Below are 18,012 nucleotides of genomic sequence, written 5' to 3'. Positions count from 1 at the left end.
GGCACGGCTCAGCAAACGAGTTTCTTTCAAAATTTTATGCATTTTAAGCATAAAGTATTTTTAAAATGTTGTTTGCGAACCTCGCCTCTCCTTGGCGAGGAGGCGGAACAAACAACAAGCACGTTAACAAGCTTGCGCCATTGCCCGAATCAACAAGTCTCCAAGCACTAAAATATGGCAACTCGGCTGCCGCATACCTAGCCACAAACTGTGCAAAACCTTCCATTGCACGTCACGGTGTGTTTACCATATGTCACCATGGTCTCCTCTGAAAATAATTTGAGATCTACTCGAGACACGTCCTTTCTGTTGCGGTGAAAGTACACGCGTACTTTGAGGATTCCAGCAAATAAATTCAACCCCAAATGAATGCGAGTTTATGCAAGCCGCTCCGAAGGAATGGCACCTAAATCTGTACCTACGAGACGCCAGCCTATTTGTAAGCAGGGGGCTGGTTTCAAACAGCCTGGCGGGTAACAATATACGTTTTCGATGTTTTGCTGCGCACATAACATGCCACACAGCCATCTTCCGAAAATACAAGCCACAAGTAGCAGATTTTTGGAGGAGAATTTACCACATCATGCCTGCGCATCGAGAGCATTCCTCCGGCATTGTTACGGAGAAGAGGAGGTACATTTCCAGTGAACGCTGCACACGTCACACACTCACCCTCCTCCCTGAAAAGGGAGGGGGTGACGTATTTACTCGGCTTTCTCGCCTGCCAAAATGTTTCTAGTCTTTATGGGGCCATGTGTTAGGCCCCATAAAGATAAGAAACCTTTTGCGACGAACGCAAAGCAGGCCAGGCCGTCCAAATGGGACGGCTCAGAAAGGCAAGCAAATACGTCACCGACACCTTTTTTCCAATGGCTGGCCACCGTTTAGCATAAACGGTGACGCCAGCCAATGGAAAAGAGGGGCGGGGCTTAATGCCCCTTACAGAAAATACCCACATCTCATTAAATCTCGCCAGCGAGACTGCGCATGCGCGCAGCCTTACGCTATCGAGACCTAAAAAGTAACAACTTGACACATTAAGTAATAGACACATTAAGTAATAGAATATTAAAGGTACATAAACAAACATTAGTATGTCAATGCATGCATCAATACACATGTGCACACAAGGCAGCCAACGCTAATGGAATTTGTAATGAAGAAATGCCATTTCAAGACTGCTGTCGCTGTACATGCATGCATCTGTGACCCCACTGCGCTATTCTAAGAACTTTCAACACATTTTCCACAAAGATGAAAGCAATAGAAGATCTTCCCAGAAACTAACTACAGCCCAAGAGGCATCGGTCATAAGGAATCTTAACAATTGGGTTTTTTTTTATTTATATTTACCATTCTAACGTGATTGACAGTCATGTCAGAGCTGCAAAAAGCAAAAAACGGGTTCACACGAAGTGCTAAAAAGAAAGTGAGTGACCCAACAGCACTTAGCACCGGCAGGACTCTTGGGGAAAAAAATTTGAAACAGGGAACAGAATGGGGGAAAATGAAATGAAGGGGGTGAGTATCAGATGGGGAGGATGAAGAGCACACTGGGTAGGCCAAAACATGGGGAGCAAGAAAACATGCACTACTATAAAGTTCCTGTATCAAACAATAAAATAATCACCTCAAGCAAGCAGTCGAGGGATACAATTCTTTCAACAATGTAAAACTAAAATGCTCTTTTGCCAGATGAATGCATGTATATGGAAAAAAGCCAACAAGTCAAGAACAGACAACAGAGAGACAGTAAAAATCATCCAATCAAAAGTCAACTTGAGGTATAAACTAGACTAGAAACAGCAGGTTTTGCTGACATTTTGAAGCAGGCTAAACTGGACAGTGGCATTTTCCCTTTGATATTCAACCTCATATCTATGAAGTAGCCTGTTGCTGTTCCTACAACACCACATATTTGCCTTCCTTCAGCCTTTGAAAGAAATAAATTAAAATATTACTGGTAGTCATCTAAAAGCAAAGAAGGAAAACCTAGGAAGAGACTACTGCCTAGGAGATCCAAAACAAGGAGCAAACATGGTCCAAAAAAACAAAAAGGGACAACACGGGTACTTTAGAAGAGGCCTTCAACAACTCCACACAAAAAAACTTGTATGTTTGTAGTAACTCTTCCGACAGACACAGAATCAATTATTCAGGTGGCAATACAAAGGACTGAAATCAATGTGCCCAACCAACAGAACTGCACTGGGAACATCAATCTACAAACCAACCCAAGCAGTTCTCTCCACTATTAAAAGGAATAACATCATGCCCTCGAAAGCTAATGAATGAATTAAACTGGGCAGTAATCTGGTACAGTTCTTCTGAAGAATATTCCCCAAGACATCCTCTAGCAAAAACCTTAAAAGGAAAATGTTAACACATGATAGATAATAGAGCAGAGGAAAAAATTAAACTGAATTCCACCACCAAAATTGAGCTCCAAACTCAATCTGGTTAAAAAAAACTTCAGGGCAATAAAATCAGTAACATATAGACAATTGTGCCTCAAATTACTGCCAAACGAGTCGCATCACTTCCTATGGACACCTCTTCATTGCATACAAGAAGCATGCAATCAAAACTCAGATAAAAAATATAGCAAACTACAAGCGGGACATGCTAACACAACACAAAACTCACTAATAGAACAAAAGAACACCCAGGAAACACTACCTAAATCATAGGTTTGAACCCCAGAAAGTTAAGCCTAACCTTTCATCCTTGTGAAGTCAATATAATTATTACCACTGAATTGGGTAATAACATATCACTATAAGCGGGTAATCACTTATATCAATATAAATGAGCAACATCTGTAGGAGCCTAAACATATAAAACAGGTTATAATGGTTTTTATTATAAAGGCACTATATATTACCCCTTTCTACTTTCGAAACAACTGAATAACAACTATCTTTCCTGCTGCCATGTCAAACTTATAATCTATTACTTAAAACACTGAAGAGTCGGAAATGCAACAAAGAGCACATTTAAGTTTCACAATAACGTTTATGATTTCCACCCAAACAAACTTCAAAGTCAGGCACTCTTCACAGGAAATTAATTTTGGACATCCCCATTAACATAATGGAGTGAAATAGAGACATCAGTACTCTACAAACTCACAGACTACTTCAGTTATGTACTCTGTACTCTAGACAAGCGATTGGATCAAAAAGGGAGGAAATAAAAAGGAGTCTTTTGAAATCAATACTTTCACTGAGGCTACAGCACATGATCATGTTAACCAGGTCTTCAGGTCAGCCGAAATACTTAGGAATAATTTTTTTATTTATTTTTTTAAAGACTGTTTTCATGCCAACCGGGTAGCAACAATGGGCTGTGTCTGCTCCATTGGGCTAGTATTAGGAACTTTCAACACATTCTCCACAAAAATGTAGCGAGAGAAAGTCTTTTAGAAACTAACTGCAAAGGTTTAGACAGCCCAAGAGGCATCTCTAACAAGTAGATTCAGAAACCAGGCAAAATAAAACGAGAGTCCACCCTGCCAACACAGGCGATACAAACATCACATACACACAGCTCGATGAAAAAGACTTCCAACCAAAGAATGTAACCAGAACATGAAATCCATACAATATCTTCAGCAGAATGAGACTACGGTCTGCTATGGTAATAAAGGGCCCTATGTAAAGTCACCAGAGCGCCGAAAAACGCCCAAGACCAAAAATATGGCAAAATAAGCACCACACAAACGCCCATAATTTAACAGTTGACAACTACAGATAGAAACAAAGAGAAAGACTAACCATGCCCTGCTTGTTAGTTTTCTTCGGTGATATGCTGTTAATGAATGAGCACTGTCTCGAAGCTTGTACTTCACTCTGAAAGCTGAATCTTTGAGTGGTGTTGAGACTTGAAACTGCTACACAGGAAGCTTGGGTCAGGCAATCAAGACACGAGCTTCCTGCCCAAGAGGAACTCGCTCTGGTACGAGTCTCGCAAAAATGAAGTTGATGTGCCAAGAACTGCCACAAACGCTAGGAGCTGCAGCTCTGGGTGAACAGTATGCCATGCGCGTGACTGGAAAATAGAACACGTTTCATCAAACTGCGATGGTTGCACGTGGTTATAGTCGTAGCCTGTATTAAAAGTAAAAACAACTCTAAATGCTTTAATATTCTAACTTTTCACTGCCTTTCAACAAATAAAGTATGAACTGAAATCGAGCAAAAAATCGAAAGCACTGGGGCAGGCTATGTTGTTAATAATAAAAAGAATGCATTAATGTATGTTCTGCTGCCTCGCGTTAATCACAATTCATTTAAAAATCATAACTGTCAACAGTGACTTCCAGGGTGTTCGTTTTTCCGCCATCATTACCAAGCATGCAGTTAAGCACACGACGGGGATCTGAATCTACAGAAACAGAATGCACGTCACACCAACACGAGAATTAAATTCACCACCTGGAAAAGATCATATAAAAAACGAGGTAATGGACGATTATACTAAAATGAAATGATGCTGCATGAGTCAACAGTGTGTTCGTATTTAAGCAGGTGTGACCGGTGGCCAACAGTTCTTCAAAAGCTCAGACAATGCAGTGCTGTGTGTCATAGCGCAGTTTGCAAAGAAGTGAGGTAAAACATTATACAGCAACATTTTACAACAAGCCCTGGCGAAGCCAATAGGACTGGCGTTGGCTGTCAATTTTTTGTCTTTTTCAAAGTTTGTTTTGTAGCCTGTTTTTTTTATTTCTTTATTTTGTTGGTGGAATATCAGGGATTCGCTGATATGACCAAATATAAACAATGGCTAAAAGCATGCTTTGCATAGTAGACTAACTCTGAAGGGGAGTACTTTTTGCGCAAAGTGCTCCTTGTGAATGAGAAAAATGCAAATCAGTCATAGTAAAATCTTCAAATGGCAGAACTAGGCTGACTCACAGCCCCAAGCTGTATGCGGTAGTAGGCAAAACAAAATGTTAACAGAAACAGACCAACAGATGAAAGGGCAGAAAGCCCCTATAAGTCGATACATTACATATATACTTTTAGTAAATTTGGAAGGTTTGGGGTAATATCAGACCTAAAAAATGAAAATCACCCCAACAGCTGCTCTACAAGGAGAAGGAAGCAAAGGTGCATTGACTCTGGTATCTGGGTGTGTAAACATATACAACCTGATTAACAAAATAAGTTGGAAATTAATTTCCAATAACTCATACATTACGAGTAAAGGTCCTAGTTTCTTGAAATTTGAAAATAATTTAATTTCAAGACTGGAGGCTACCATTATGCATTATAACTTTTAGTGCCATTTCACTGCATCACCTTTAAAGAACACTACACGTAACAATCTAGACTCAGAACGTCATAGTCCATAAGTAAGCCCAACATAGAACACTCTTCCTCTTTTAAATGCTTCTCTTACTGAGATAAGTACCTTTTGTTTAGTATGTTTGCTGAATGGATAAATGATAATGGATATGTGAGAATTGCTGTATGATTATATACGATAGATATGTTGAATAAGCAAGGGTTTGTACAAGCGGAGTGATAAAAGGTGTTGATTAGGCGAGATGCCACTTCTAATTTACATAAGTGATTCGGTAGGTATATATGTAATTTAAGTTTCAGTAAGTGGGGTTTTAGTTTGAGGCATGGGCGTGTATTAACAGATTAAATAGTTAAGCGGTGGCACGGTAGCGCGACCAAGAAAGCGAGCTTTGCGCTTACTGTTAAAGGTGAAACAGTTGTTGGCACAAGTCTGCACTCGCGCGAGCATGGGGCCTCGTCAGTTGCCATAGAGCTGGAGCTCCGGCAGTGAGGCTTCACTGCTAAAGCGGAATCCCAAGCGATAACAGTGACGCAAGTGAGGTCACACGAGGTGTTCTTGCGGGATTAGGAGGCCATTTTGGTTTAGGGCAAATGGCATTGGGAGAGCGTGTTAACGTTCTTTACGCGACGTTTTTAAAAAGAGAGGACGCAGAGCTGGTTGTATGTTCTAAGGAGCAGTCAAATTAGCACATTCAGAAATTTAAGAAGTGTACATTTACAAATGCGAGAATGTACATAAGTGTATTTCACATGCTAACTTTTCCCCAAGGAAGAAACCGCGTTTCCCCCCTCTGCAGAAACACTTTTCCTTATACGCCCACCAATAATTAAGGAGTTTCATCGCCATTTCTACAGTGAAAATGGATATATTCGAACTTTAGACCGGGGTGAATCTAATAGCATTTTCAAGGGGGAAAACTACCTGCAAAAGGTTCATAAATATTCAAAGTGGCATGTTTGAAAGTGTTCAACAATTCATTAATGTTGGCCAATGCTGGAACACACACACATTCTTCAGTTTAAGCAAATTTGCACACATGGGCATTTTCTCAGTGTCTAGTTGTCTTGGTCAAGTTGCAGATCTCATTTTATACATCATAGCATTTCCTTTAGTTGTTAAGGTAACGACCGATAGATTGGATCTATAGATCGCGTAGTCAAACTCTATTCAACTTGTATGTCACCTAACTTACATAGATTATAAAAGACTATGGTTTCTCCTCCATATCCTACGCAGATCATCTCACTCACTGTGTCCAATCAGGCAGAACCTCCATCCAACTTAGTCAATGTCTCAAACATGTGGTAGAATGTATGATAAGCTCGCAGCCTAAAATGAAATGGCGACAAAACCGAGCTGATGGTAGTGGCAACCAACCCAAGTAGATTGATGGAAACCAACTGGCTAAAAGGTCTGGGCGTCCTACAAACACCAAAACCAGAAGAGTCAGGGAGTTTGGCTTGACGAGAAGCTTTCCTTGACTACCCAAGCAAAAAAACTAGCAACAACTTGCTTTGGGCTACTGAGAACTCTGCAAAAGCTTCTGAAATGGCTACCCGAATCATCGAGTAGAATCGTGATGCAAGGGTTAGTCATGTTCCATCTGGACTGTAGAAACTCCTTTTATTCGGGAAGCTCCAAAACAGTCGTCAAAAGATTACAGGTACTCCAAAATGCAACCACACGCTTACTATACAGAATCCTACATTTCACTCTGCCACTGTGGCTTTGGCCAGGCTTCATTGGCTGCCTGTGACCAAAAGAATTCAGGTAAAGGCCCTGTGCCTGGTACACCAGGCAATGTACAACAGGGGACCAATGCTAATTAAAAAACGTCCCACACCTTACAACACAACAAGAGCACCAAACTCCACCACCCAGCAGTTATTTGCTCTGTACAGATTAAAAAGAACCAGAAGTGGAGGAAGTTCTTTAGCTTTTTTAGCCCCCAAGCTTTGGAAAACACTCCCCCAGTACATCAGGAAAACAGAGTATCAACTAAAATTTAGGAAACTGCTTGAAACCCATTCCTTCAACTAATTCTTTATACTCAGTCCTCTTCTGTTGCTAACTTAGCGCTGGGAAGCCCTCTCTAGATAGCTACACAGTTTATAAAACCCTATGAATAGAATGGGGTTTAAATTGAGCCTTAGTTTGTTACTATAATCCACACGCCATGGTTATGAAAACAGGAAAGACAAATAAGAATAGAATTTGGGCTGTGTCATTAGGTATCTATTACAGCTCACTCTGGTATTTATCAGGTCCAAGTCCGGGACATAGTTGCAAGTAAACTGCCAGTAAAGTGATGGCGGCACTTTGCAGAAAACTTAAAGCAGATTGGTAACAATTAATTTTACTATCATTGTACAGCTGTGCATTACTGGTCTGGCACTGGTGAATTCTGCATGTTATTTTGGTCTCTTAGACCAACTCCTGTAAAGGTGAAATACTGATTTTGACTAGTTGTAACTTTCACAGATCAAATATATTTTGCCACGTATGACATCTAGTTCCACAGAGAGGGTCTCACGAGGAATATACCAAGATCATTCTTGATATGGGATAGATTTATAGGCTGTATGAGAATACTGGGTTGACTTCTGAGTTTTGAGCAAACCAACTATACATGACTAGTTCCACAGGAAACAACAGCTTGTTTTTACAACGTTTAAGCAAAGATGCTTTCAATTTTGAATATTTACGGACGAGGAATTTAAGATTTGTGACTAAGGGCCTGATATACAATGCTATTTTGTGGTAGCAAAGCTTGCAATTCACAAAATCACGCCTGTGTGTCCAGAAAGCAGTGAGTTGCAATGAACGTATGCCGTAATCACAGTGCTTTTCAATGCAGAGATTTTTTAAATTTCTATAAGAAAACGTGCTATTGAACATGCAACAAGTGATTAGCAGTGATTCCACTGAAGGCGCGATTCTAGCATTTTCTTCTGTTCTGCAAATGTGTCATGAACGGTTTCTAATCAAGCTTCTATACATCAGTCATAATATTTAAATATCTGAGTGATTGTTTTGTTTAGAAATGTTCAACAAATAACTGCAAGAACATTCGGAAGTGTTATGTTTATTGTTTAATTTAAGAGTTACTCCAGGGATGCTGTGAACATTTTGACAGTCCCCGTTCAGATTCTATTTCATCATTTGTCTCTCGACTATTTCCATCACTTGTATTTTCATACTTTTCAATATCTTTCATAGAAAGTGTGACATGCTCAGAAATGCCTTTTAAAGTTCTATTTCCTTTATACGTTCTGTTCAGGCTTTTCTAGTTTTATTTAGATTCTTTTATCTTTCTAAGCAGAAAGTGTGAAGTTTTAGACAAGCGCAGAAGTGTTAGTATCATGTCTGCCTCCTACCTATCGATCAATCATTCAGTAGATTTGTAGAGCGCTATTTATCTCCCGTCAGGGAATCCAGGTGCTGGAAGGGTCCAGTCAAATAGCCAGGTCTTCAGGGACTTTCAGGACTGTGGAAGAAATGGGGAGAGCCGTAGATAAAAGGGTAGTTCATTCCATGTCTTTGCGGAAGGAGCGAACTCTGCATCTCAGATGCAGGAGTAACGGTTACAGAAAGGGACGCAGAGGAGATGTCTGGTGGGCTGATGGAAGTTTAGGTTGTGGTTCGAGTAGGTGGTGGATCAAGAAGGTGGGCCTGCAGTTGTGTAGGGCCTTGTATGCATGGGTCAGGAGTTTGAACTGTCATTTTCTGTGCAGGGAGTCAGTGGAGTTCTAGGCTAACATTGTATTGGTTTTCTAATGAATGCTGCCATAAAATCATGGACGCCTGCAGTGTAAACTGACAAGTACCTATTGTTTTTGGTTATAGACTCGAGCTAACGCATTTGCAGCCATGACCTTTTGTCTAATTGCCACAAAGATGACTACAAGCAGAGTTTAATTTTATTGCATAAAAGATCAAATTGGCGATCAGGTGCAATAAAAACCCAGTTATCGGAACAGTAATTGGAGGGGCTTTGCACTAGAACTATCAAAACAGCAATCTCGCCGGTTTACAGAGACAACCAGCCTCAGTTGGGGCTGCTTCTGCAGTGGAGAACAGAAGTGGCCTTCATCCTTACACTGCTTTTCGTTCCAGGGCAAGAGCGGTGACTAAGAATAGCTAAACAGCAATTTTTTACCAAGAGAAGGCACACTATGCGATTCATCTTATTAAACTCAAATTTCTATTTTCTGCTTCTGTTAATATCTAGCACAGCACTTAGAACTTTCCGCTGTGCCTTGAACTCATCTGGTAGGATTTATCATCATGACAAAAAAACACTTCCTGCACATTACTGCTCAACGGGTTGAGTATAAACTGGATTTCTAATTCGTATTGGTGCACTGAACTGAAACTTGCACCAGGTAGTCAGAAAAATGACCCCTGTGGCCCGAGTTAGGGGGAGCACCAGATCGTCATACTTAAGGTACTTCAACAGCCGGAAACGTTTTTACAGCTTGCAAAACATCTTTTATGGCCCATTTCAAAAACACAAAGAGGAATCCCCCCCAATTCCCCCCCCCACACGCCCCCTCCTCTGTGATCGCAACTGAATGTATGAAACCTCAATGGTGTTCGAAATCGACTTCCAAGTTGGGGTCATCATGGATTCGCGAAGTGGGACAGCTTCCCATTTGGGAATAGTGCCATGTGGTGAGGGAACTGGTCCAGGGGTCCTCAGCCTGCTACCCAGGATGCGTTCTCATATGGGAAACTTATTTTTTTTTTTTAATGCAGCAGCTGTCCCTTTAAGGCGCATATGCTGCTTACAGAAGAATTTCCCCTTTCGAATTGCAAGCATAGGGATGGAAATGTTATGTTCCTTGCTGGCCAATATCACTGTGTTTGTGACCAATCACAGGGGATCGCAATTAGTAGCCTACTAAATTAGTATTCCTTAGGCAGGTTCTTCTGCGAGTCTCTGTATATTTTGCAACATGACCTACTAATGCATAGTCAGCATCGCAATATGACAGGCAAGTCGCATAAAGTCTGTGTGAAATTTGCACCCGCTATTTGGGACCTATTCGTTCATAAATATCAGGCACCAAGTATTGTTACCATCTGCTTTCAAGATGATGTGCATATCATTGGTGAAAAGTTGAAAGTGAAGATCATAAAATGTAACCAGGCCAATTGGTGGCTTAACATACTGGCTGAAAATATATGGCTCTAGCAGATAAGCAAGCGTATGGGCTGGGCAAGGAAATGAGAAATCCCCATCCATACGCAAGTTTAGTGACTGCTCAGCTAAGCAGAGAACTATGCAAAGTTAACTTACTCCAGTTACAATCTTACATCTTTGGAGAAGGATGAGGGTGATTCTTGTTGAACATGGAGCAGTTCAAAAGGATGAAACAGGGAGATTTATTTATTATTGCTAGAACCACTGTGTGCGCTAAGAGACCCTTACTACTATACCCCTCCGTATGAACCTTTGACAAATGGCTGATGTAAGCTCAAGGGACATGTGGATAGGCACCACACTATGAGATTGTAAACGATCACCGGGGATTGGGGGGGGGGGGGTTACCACTGGTAAAGTGCAAATGAAGAGAGATGGCTGCACAACAGAACTCACACAGGAGTTGGTAAGGTTTGTGATCCAATTTCCATTGATGTCAGATGTATGTGACTCTAGAAGAGAGATTTTAGGAAAATTTCTGGGTCACATGGATTCAAGAGGACAGGGAAAACAAGGGGCTGGGGTGAAGGGTGTCGGTTGGAGGGACGAAGTAGTAAGGAGCAGCATGAAATGAGAGAGAAGACTGATAGAATCCCAGAGAGGAGACAGACAGTATGCTATGAAAAAAAAATCAATGGACGCGAAAGAATCTTGGGCCACCGAGGGGGGCGGGGGAACAAACCAAACAGTGGTGAAGCCTGACAGAGATCGGTGCAGCAAAACCACTACAAGAAAATCATGCACTGCTCAGCTGCCTTCCAGGTGAGAAGGACACTATGTCCTCTTGTGCCACAGTCCCAGGTTTGGACCGTGGCTACAGGCAAATGATGGAAAACTAGTGGGGCAGGATGAAACAGTCCCTCTAAGGAATCTCGCAATGATGCAGGTGGTGTCACTTGGAAGCACACGAGTCAGACATCAGCAACAATGGGAACTCTAGTCATGTGCTACTTTTGCTAATCCTTTCTGAGGTTAAAAGGGCTTGCTGTACTTATTCCTTTACCAATGCATAAACAATCACTGGATGGTGATGAACGATGTGGAACATCCATTTGTATGAGAAAGGCCTATGATAAGGTGAAGTATTTTCATTTCTCCGAGGGCAAAAGACAGGATACTTCCTCCTGGAGGGAGCTGACTTCACCCAAGGTTAAATGACTGGGGGAAACTACAGACTGGTAAAGAAGAGAATCTATTGAAAAACTACTTCCAACTGAGTCTTGCTGAAGAATGTTATAATAAATACTGAACCGTAAGCATAACGTGTCCCAGGAGTAATTACTGGAGCAGGGCCTTTCAAGCAGTACCAGGGAAAAAAGAAGCTAATTCAATAAGAATTGTTTAGTTATTTTAGAAAATCTTTCAAATGGGCTAACGGCACAGGCACCCCAAATGATGAAAAACACAAACTTATTCTGCAGAAAGCAGCTGCATCAAGCATACACAGAGAAAGAGTAGATCAACAAAAAGATAAGGGAATTTATGCAAGTTCAATTTCCATAGATGTTTCTATTTAGTAACCTGGATTTTGTTCAGAGGAAAATGTGCTAATGCACTTATTTGTTTAAAAAACATAAAGTCCAACAAAGTGCAATGTCCAAATCCACTACCCAGGATAATCAATGGTGATCGGCAATGCCATTTTCAACCTAAATGTAAGCAAAATACCTAAACAGCAGAGAATCACCGTCTTTAGGATGTCTCACTCGACTGAATATGCAGAATAGATTTTTACAAGGTTACCGTTCAAAAATTGGTGGAAAATTGAAGAATTTCTGTGTGAGGCTTCCTGCAGATTGTGTAACGTATGACAGAAGTGATAGGTGACTGAAAAGGTGGATTGAATATTACAAAGTCAAGCAGTGTTTTAAACAACTTGTGCATAGTCACAATTCTCAAAATAATGTGTAAAAATTCCCTGTAGAATAAAGTTTAAAAATATGTTGCAGGTTATTTTGGGGCCGACGTATGCTCAAACTGCTTACTCCTGAACAAGACATCCAGAGCATAGTTCTATCCTTCGTTCTTTTAAGATGTTAAGACTGGATTATGGCAGCGCCTAATTAACTGCCCTACAAAAAGTGCACCTTGAACCAAGGTCAGTTTTGGAACTCATTTTCTAATGTGCTATGGACCAACACTTCTCTTGTAAAGTTTAAAAAGGGTCTTAAACAACTTTTTTAAAGAATCTTTCAAACTGAGCACAATTAACAAAGCCCTCTCCTTGAATTGTTTTTAAATCAAGGTTAATCCTCCTCTGTTCATTACTACAACTTGGAGGTTTTCCTCCCAATCCATTTCACATTTCTATTGTTTCTTACTTACTACCCTATTTGACTGAGTTCTTCTCTTGTACATACGTTTTTTTCGCTCTTTAAGCATCTTCAGGTTTCTCATTACCTAATCTGTTACTCTCTCATACTGCGATTTTACATCCTCACCACTTAAGTAATAATAAAATGAGACTCAACTGTGTGCAGTAGCTTCCTGTGGCTCTTGTACTTTTTTACTTCAGCTTGTCATACTCACTGTTTTTATAAATATAATTCTGTATCTGCAATTGATCTTAGGTATGCACATACTGCTTAGGTATGCACATACTGCTGCCTTTAATTTATCTCTGAACTGCATAGGGTTTAAATGCTCCCCGATCAAACAAAATACAAAAGAAATAAACATGAAAACATTTGTTTAGTTAAGTCAGCCTCATGTCAGAGGAAAACTACTTTAACCAAAAGCCAAATGGAAATTTGATGTCGTGCATTGTCAAACCAGCTAGAATTAAACAAACGAAATGTGTTTTGGAAGCCGGTTACCTTAATTTAAACTGGCAGAGGCGATTACAGGTTACCATTAAAAAAGTTTAAATAATGTGTCCGAGCACCACTTTGAGGACAATCCATGTGCTAACAGCTTGCACAAAGCTCCAATGGCAAGAAAACTGTGGACTGTATTAGTCTCCATTGCCGCTTAGACCCAAAAGTGCAGAAAGAGATACTCTAAAAGCACTCAACAGCTTAAAGAACATGTCAACTTTCACTTTGAGAGTATATTTATATTGACAATTTAAAAACTCAAATTTGAAATAAAGTATACACTTCTGTGCTCACGATTTACCTAGGACATCCATTCCTTCCATCTGCTTGTCGAAATGGTCACTGAAAGTTGACAGTAGCACCATTCAGCACACTGATTTGAAAGGGAGGTCGACTCATATAGATTTTCAGATGCTCGTTAACCCCTTCCATGCGGGCGGATTCCCCCGCTGTGCTGAGCGCTGCTTGCGCGGGCGTGGTCATGACGGAACGGTTCCGTCATGAGCACAGCTCAACCGACGCTCATGACGGAACCGTTCCGTCATGAGCGCCGAAGGGGTTAAAATTATTTTCTATTGTTTTCCAGATATTGACAAACTGATTAGACTAGGACAAATCTTGTGAGGAAGCTCGAACAAGTCTAGGCAGTGGACAATTAACTTTCTGGGGGACTGCAGGACGACTTTGGTTGCGATCCTGTTAACTACTAACCAGCATTTTAGTAATATAGCGAGGAAGCACATTGCGTTCATTCCTTCTTGTATATTAACAATTTGATACACTACTTGCCTGGCCATGTATATGATGTTAGGCATCATTATATGATCAGAAAAATAAGAATCCAGTGAAATCCATAGTAAAAGTGGATTAAAAGAGCCAACTGTAGCACACACAATCTGGTGCACAATTAGTAACAACAAAAAAGCTACCAAGTGACGGACATAATTGGTGGCACCTCACTCTTCAAATGCTGCCTTGTCAGGCCACTAATGCACAAAAACTCCAGCACCCGTCACCTAATGGTGCCTCTGCAAACAGATTTAAACAATTTTTTTCAAAATGGAGGTGCACTAAATGTGAGACACAAAAGTCCAAAGTATTTTTTCTTTTTTAAAATTTTATTTCATAGTTGTTTATACAGGAACAAAACGCGTTGGTTGTCGTGTTTAGTGCGCCTCCATTTTGGAAAAAAAATGGTGCACAATTAGTAATCACATTCATAATTCACAAATTATAATTTGAGATGCTTACCTGCAAGTTTTCAAAATGTATTCTTTAAAAGTAGCAAGGACGCTGCAAAAAAAAAAAAAAAAAGAAAGACATTCCATGACAAACCTGTTAAAGGAGTCTAATATTTTAAAACAAACGTTTGAATACAATACTGCAATAACTAGCACACATCACATATGATGAGAAATTGGGTTATTTGTTGACTGGGGCGAGAGCCCTGGTCAAGCTACAGCCACAAACCCTGGGAGGGTGAACCACAGAAAAGTCAGTATATTAACCTGTGCCTAACCCTCGGTACTTTGGAACAAAAACCAGTCAGGCTTAACTTAGCGGTATTGTATAACACATTTGAGCAACACACAAACAGTAATAAACGTGAAAATACAACAGAAGAATAATCCCACACCAATTTAGAAAGATAGAGAAAATTTTAATAAATTGTTTGGCTCCAGAAGGACAAAATTCCAACCAGTAGAACCAGACTTATTAATTTTCACAGTATTCAGTAAAAATCAAAAAGATCAAAGCGTCAACTGCGAACATCTAGTCGCACAAGACAGAGTCAAAGGTGAAAAATATGCCCGACTGCGATGGAGCGCGGGTCAGATACAAGAAGAGAATTGGACACGGCAGGCGCTTACCCTACAAGAAATTCTGGTGTAAAACAGAAGGTAAAGTTGAGTGGGCAAGGAAACAGGCGCTGTCCAAGGAAGGAGCGTCATCATCGGGGAGCTGATGGACAAAGTCGCAGTGAAGATTTCTACGTTCACTTTAACTGAAGTTGAAAATATCCAGAGGGCCAAAGCAGGAGGCTGCAGCCAACGATTTGTTACAGGAGGCCTGATACTCCTTCAGCGAGAGGACTGCTGAACAGGATTTGCTGCTAAGGAGGTGAACGTAGCGGACGCTACAACAAAGTCAGGCTGACTGGTGATGCACCTCGGGCGGATCGATGAGCAGGTTGGTCCTGGTCTTTCCTCGGTTCTCAAATCAGTTTTTAGCAAAAAAATGTCTAAGTCCCAAGGTTTGGATTTTGGCTATCTTGTCACCTTTAGCACCACCACCAAGGGTCCAGGACCAAAGTGGCACCAATTGGGGAGGGGGCGTTAGGATTCACACAGGCTGGGTCCAGGTGTAGGTTCAAGGTGGTGGGAGCCTGTTATGTCTCTGCGGCTCTGAACAGGAGGCCGGCAAATTTGCCCTTAGAGTCACCCTGGTAGCTCCAGGTTCAGGCCGAGAAGCAGGGCTCAAACAGCAGGGCAGGCCTCTGAGGGTTCAATGTAGGCAGCAAAGCAGTCTTGTAGAGTACACAGCTGGCCACAGCAGCAGGCTCTCCTCTGAGGTCTTCCGAAGATCTAGAAAATGAACTGAAGAGTGGGTCTGGGGGACCTATTTTTATACCTGGTGCCTTCTTTGATGTCGTAGAAGTTTCCTTTTGAACTGCTTGGAACTTCCAGACTCCTCTTCTCTGGACCAAGCTGGCTGTAGAGACAATGTAGAGAAGACAAGCCCTTTGTGCAGAGCACATCCTTTTCTGTTGCAAGTGTCCCGTGCTCAGCTCTGCCCCCTCTCCATCCTGTCAGCAGATGGCCCATTCAGGCACACCTAATTCTTCTAATGTGACACTGTATGGGAAGAATTCACAAAGTCCTAGCTGCCAACTACACCCAGTCATATGTCCCTGGGGAGGCTGCAGGCACCAAATGGCACGTGGCAGGAAAAGGTCAAATTTCCAAAAGTGGCATTTCAAAATTGTAGTTTAAAGTCCAACTTTACCATTGAAGATGATTTCTAATTATAATTTAATTGACACCAAACATGAAATACCTATCCGTACCAAATCAAAAGTTAGCACTTATTAAATGTAATAAGGCAGTTAGCACTTATTAAATGTAATAAGGCAAATGTAATCCTAAGGAGCATGGAGGCCTCACTGCAGTGAAAAACTAACAATATTTTTCTACTACAATGACATGTAAAATTTAAAACTTTTAATTACAATGCATTCTGCCCTACCGACTACCTAGGACCTACCTTAGGGCTCACTAATATGCAATAAAAGGGGTGCTTAAAGCTTTGCAAGGGGGTTATACTGTCATGTCTAATTTGCAGTTTAGAACTGTATTCAGGCTGAAATGGCTGGCCTGAGACATGTCTTAAGGGGCTACTTAGTGGGTGGCGCAATATGTGCTGCAAGCACACTGTTAAAAAGAACAGATGATGGCCGGAATGCTGAACAAATCAAAACTCACCCCCAGTCACGGGGATGGGCTTAATCCATCGTTATTTTGCTCGTCACACCATTCCAGTTCAGACCCAGCCATATGTAAATTAGTCTTGACACTGCTCCCCGTGAGAAAAGTCCATCCCCGAACTGCCAGGCAAGGTCCTCCCTGGAACGGAGGCAAACTGTTTCAGGGTATCACACCCCATCAGCCATGTTAGCTTAAATCTGGTGGCATAGTATGCACGGGAAGCACGTCCAGGTATATCCTTCCCACTTATGGCAACAAATGCAAAATAAAAAACCAAAAAAAATAAACACACAGATGAAGGGTTGGATGCGGAACAAATCAAACATTCACCCCCAGTCACAGATCTGGATTAAATCAAACATTTAATTGCTCACCACACCATTCCAGTTTGGACCCAGCCATAAACAAATTAGTTTTGACCCACCTCTCCGTGAAAACAGTCCAGCTCGATCTGCCAGGCCAGGTCCACACTGGTAGCATTTAATTTACATGCCCTGGGTATATGGAAAACCACTCTAAAAGGGAGTTATAAGTAAACTAAATGTGCCAAACTGATGTAAGCCAATCTTACCATGTTTTGAAGTAGACAGCACAAGCACTTTAGTACTAGTTAGGAGTGGTAAAGTGCACAAAGTCCTAAGGGCAACAAAAAGGAATTCTGGGGAGGATAAAGGGAAAAGTAGTTTAGGAGTGACCCTGCAGAGGAGGCCAGGTCCAACATGAACTAAACACATTATTTCATTGCAATTCTGGTTGTTTTGGTGCTGATAAACTATCCGATACTGAACAAAAGTTGTTTCAGAAGTGTACAAAGGCAAACCTAGAAAGATATGACACGTCACATAGAGATACTATTAACGAGGTATGTGACAATATGTATGGACCCTGAAAGTTTTCAACAAAGAACGTTGCTATGTGTTAATGCATGGCAGCTCTCTCAAAGCTGAAAATAAAAAATAGTTCCAATGAGAGTTTGCGTAAGGCATAGGTAAACTTTAAAACTTTTAAAGGGGGGTTATTTAACGGCTAGAAATTGGTCATAATTAAAATGATTCTTCACAATTAGGTTGAAGGAGGGTCATTTAGCGAAAAACATGCACATTTCCATTGACTTGATTCCACATGAGGATAGAAAGCTACTTGGGGGGGGTCGTGATTTAAGTAGGCAAACCAAACAAGATGCTTCCATAAGGAT

General features: G+C 41.1%; 1 protein-coding gene across 20 annotated transcripts in view; it reads right to left on the bottom strand.

The window, feature by feature from the left end:
- The window catches only part of CYRIB (CYFIP related Rac1 interactor B), a 338,947-nt gene that overhangs the window by 319,627 nt on the left and 1,308 nt on the right, over nucleotides 1–18,012 (bottom strand). For 12 of the 20 annotated variants that reach the window (XM_085604926.1, XM_085604927.1, XM_085604936.1 and 9 more), the window contains exon 2: nucleotides 14,584–14,625. The gene's annotated coding sequence lies outside the window, so the exon portion shown is untranslated. Of the gene's footprint in view, nucleotides 1–3,776; nucleotides 3,988–14,583; nucleotides 14,626–17,388; nucleotides 17,471–18,012 lie in introns of those variants that run through there. The other 8 variants (XM_085604938.1, XM_085604944.1, XM_085604942.1 and 5 more) reach the window with 4 other exon arrangements.

Source organism: Triturus cristatus, chromosome 5_1 (genome assembly GCF_964204655.1).
Source record: "Triturus cristatus chromosome 5_1, aTriCri1.1, whole genome shotgun sequence".
NCBI classification, from domain to species: domain Eukaryota; kingdom Metazoa; phylum Chordata; class Amphibia; order Caudata; family Salamandridae; genus Triturus; species Triturus cristatus.
The sequence above is the reverse complement of the archived record's forward strand: the minus strand, read 5'-3'. Positions and strand labels throughout refer to the sequence as shown.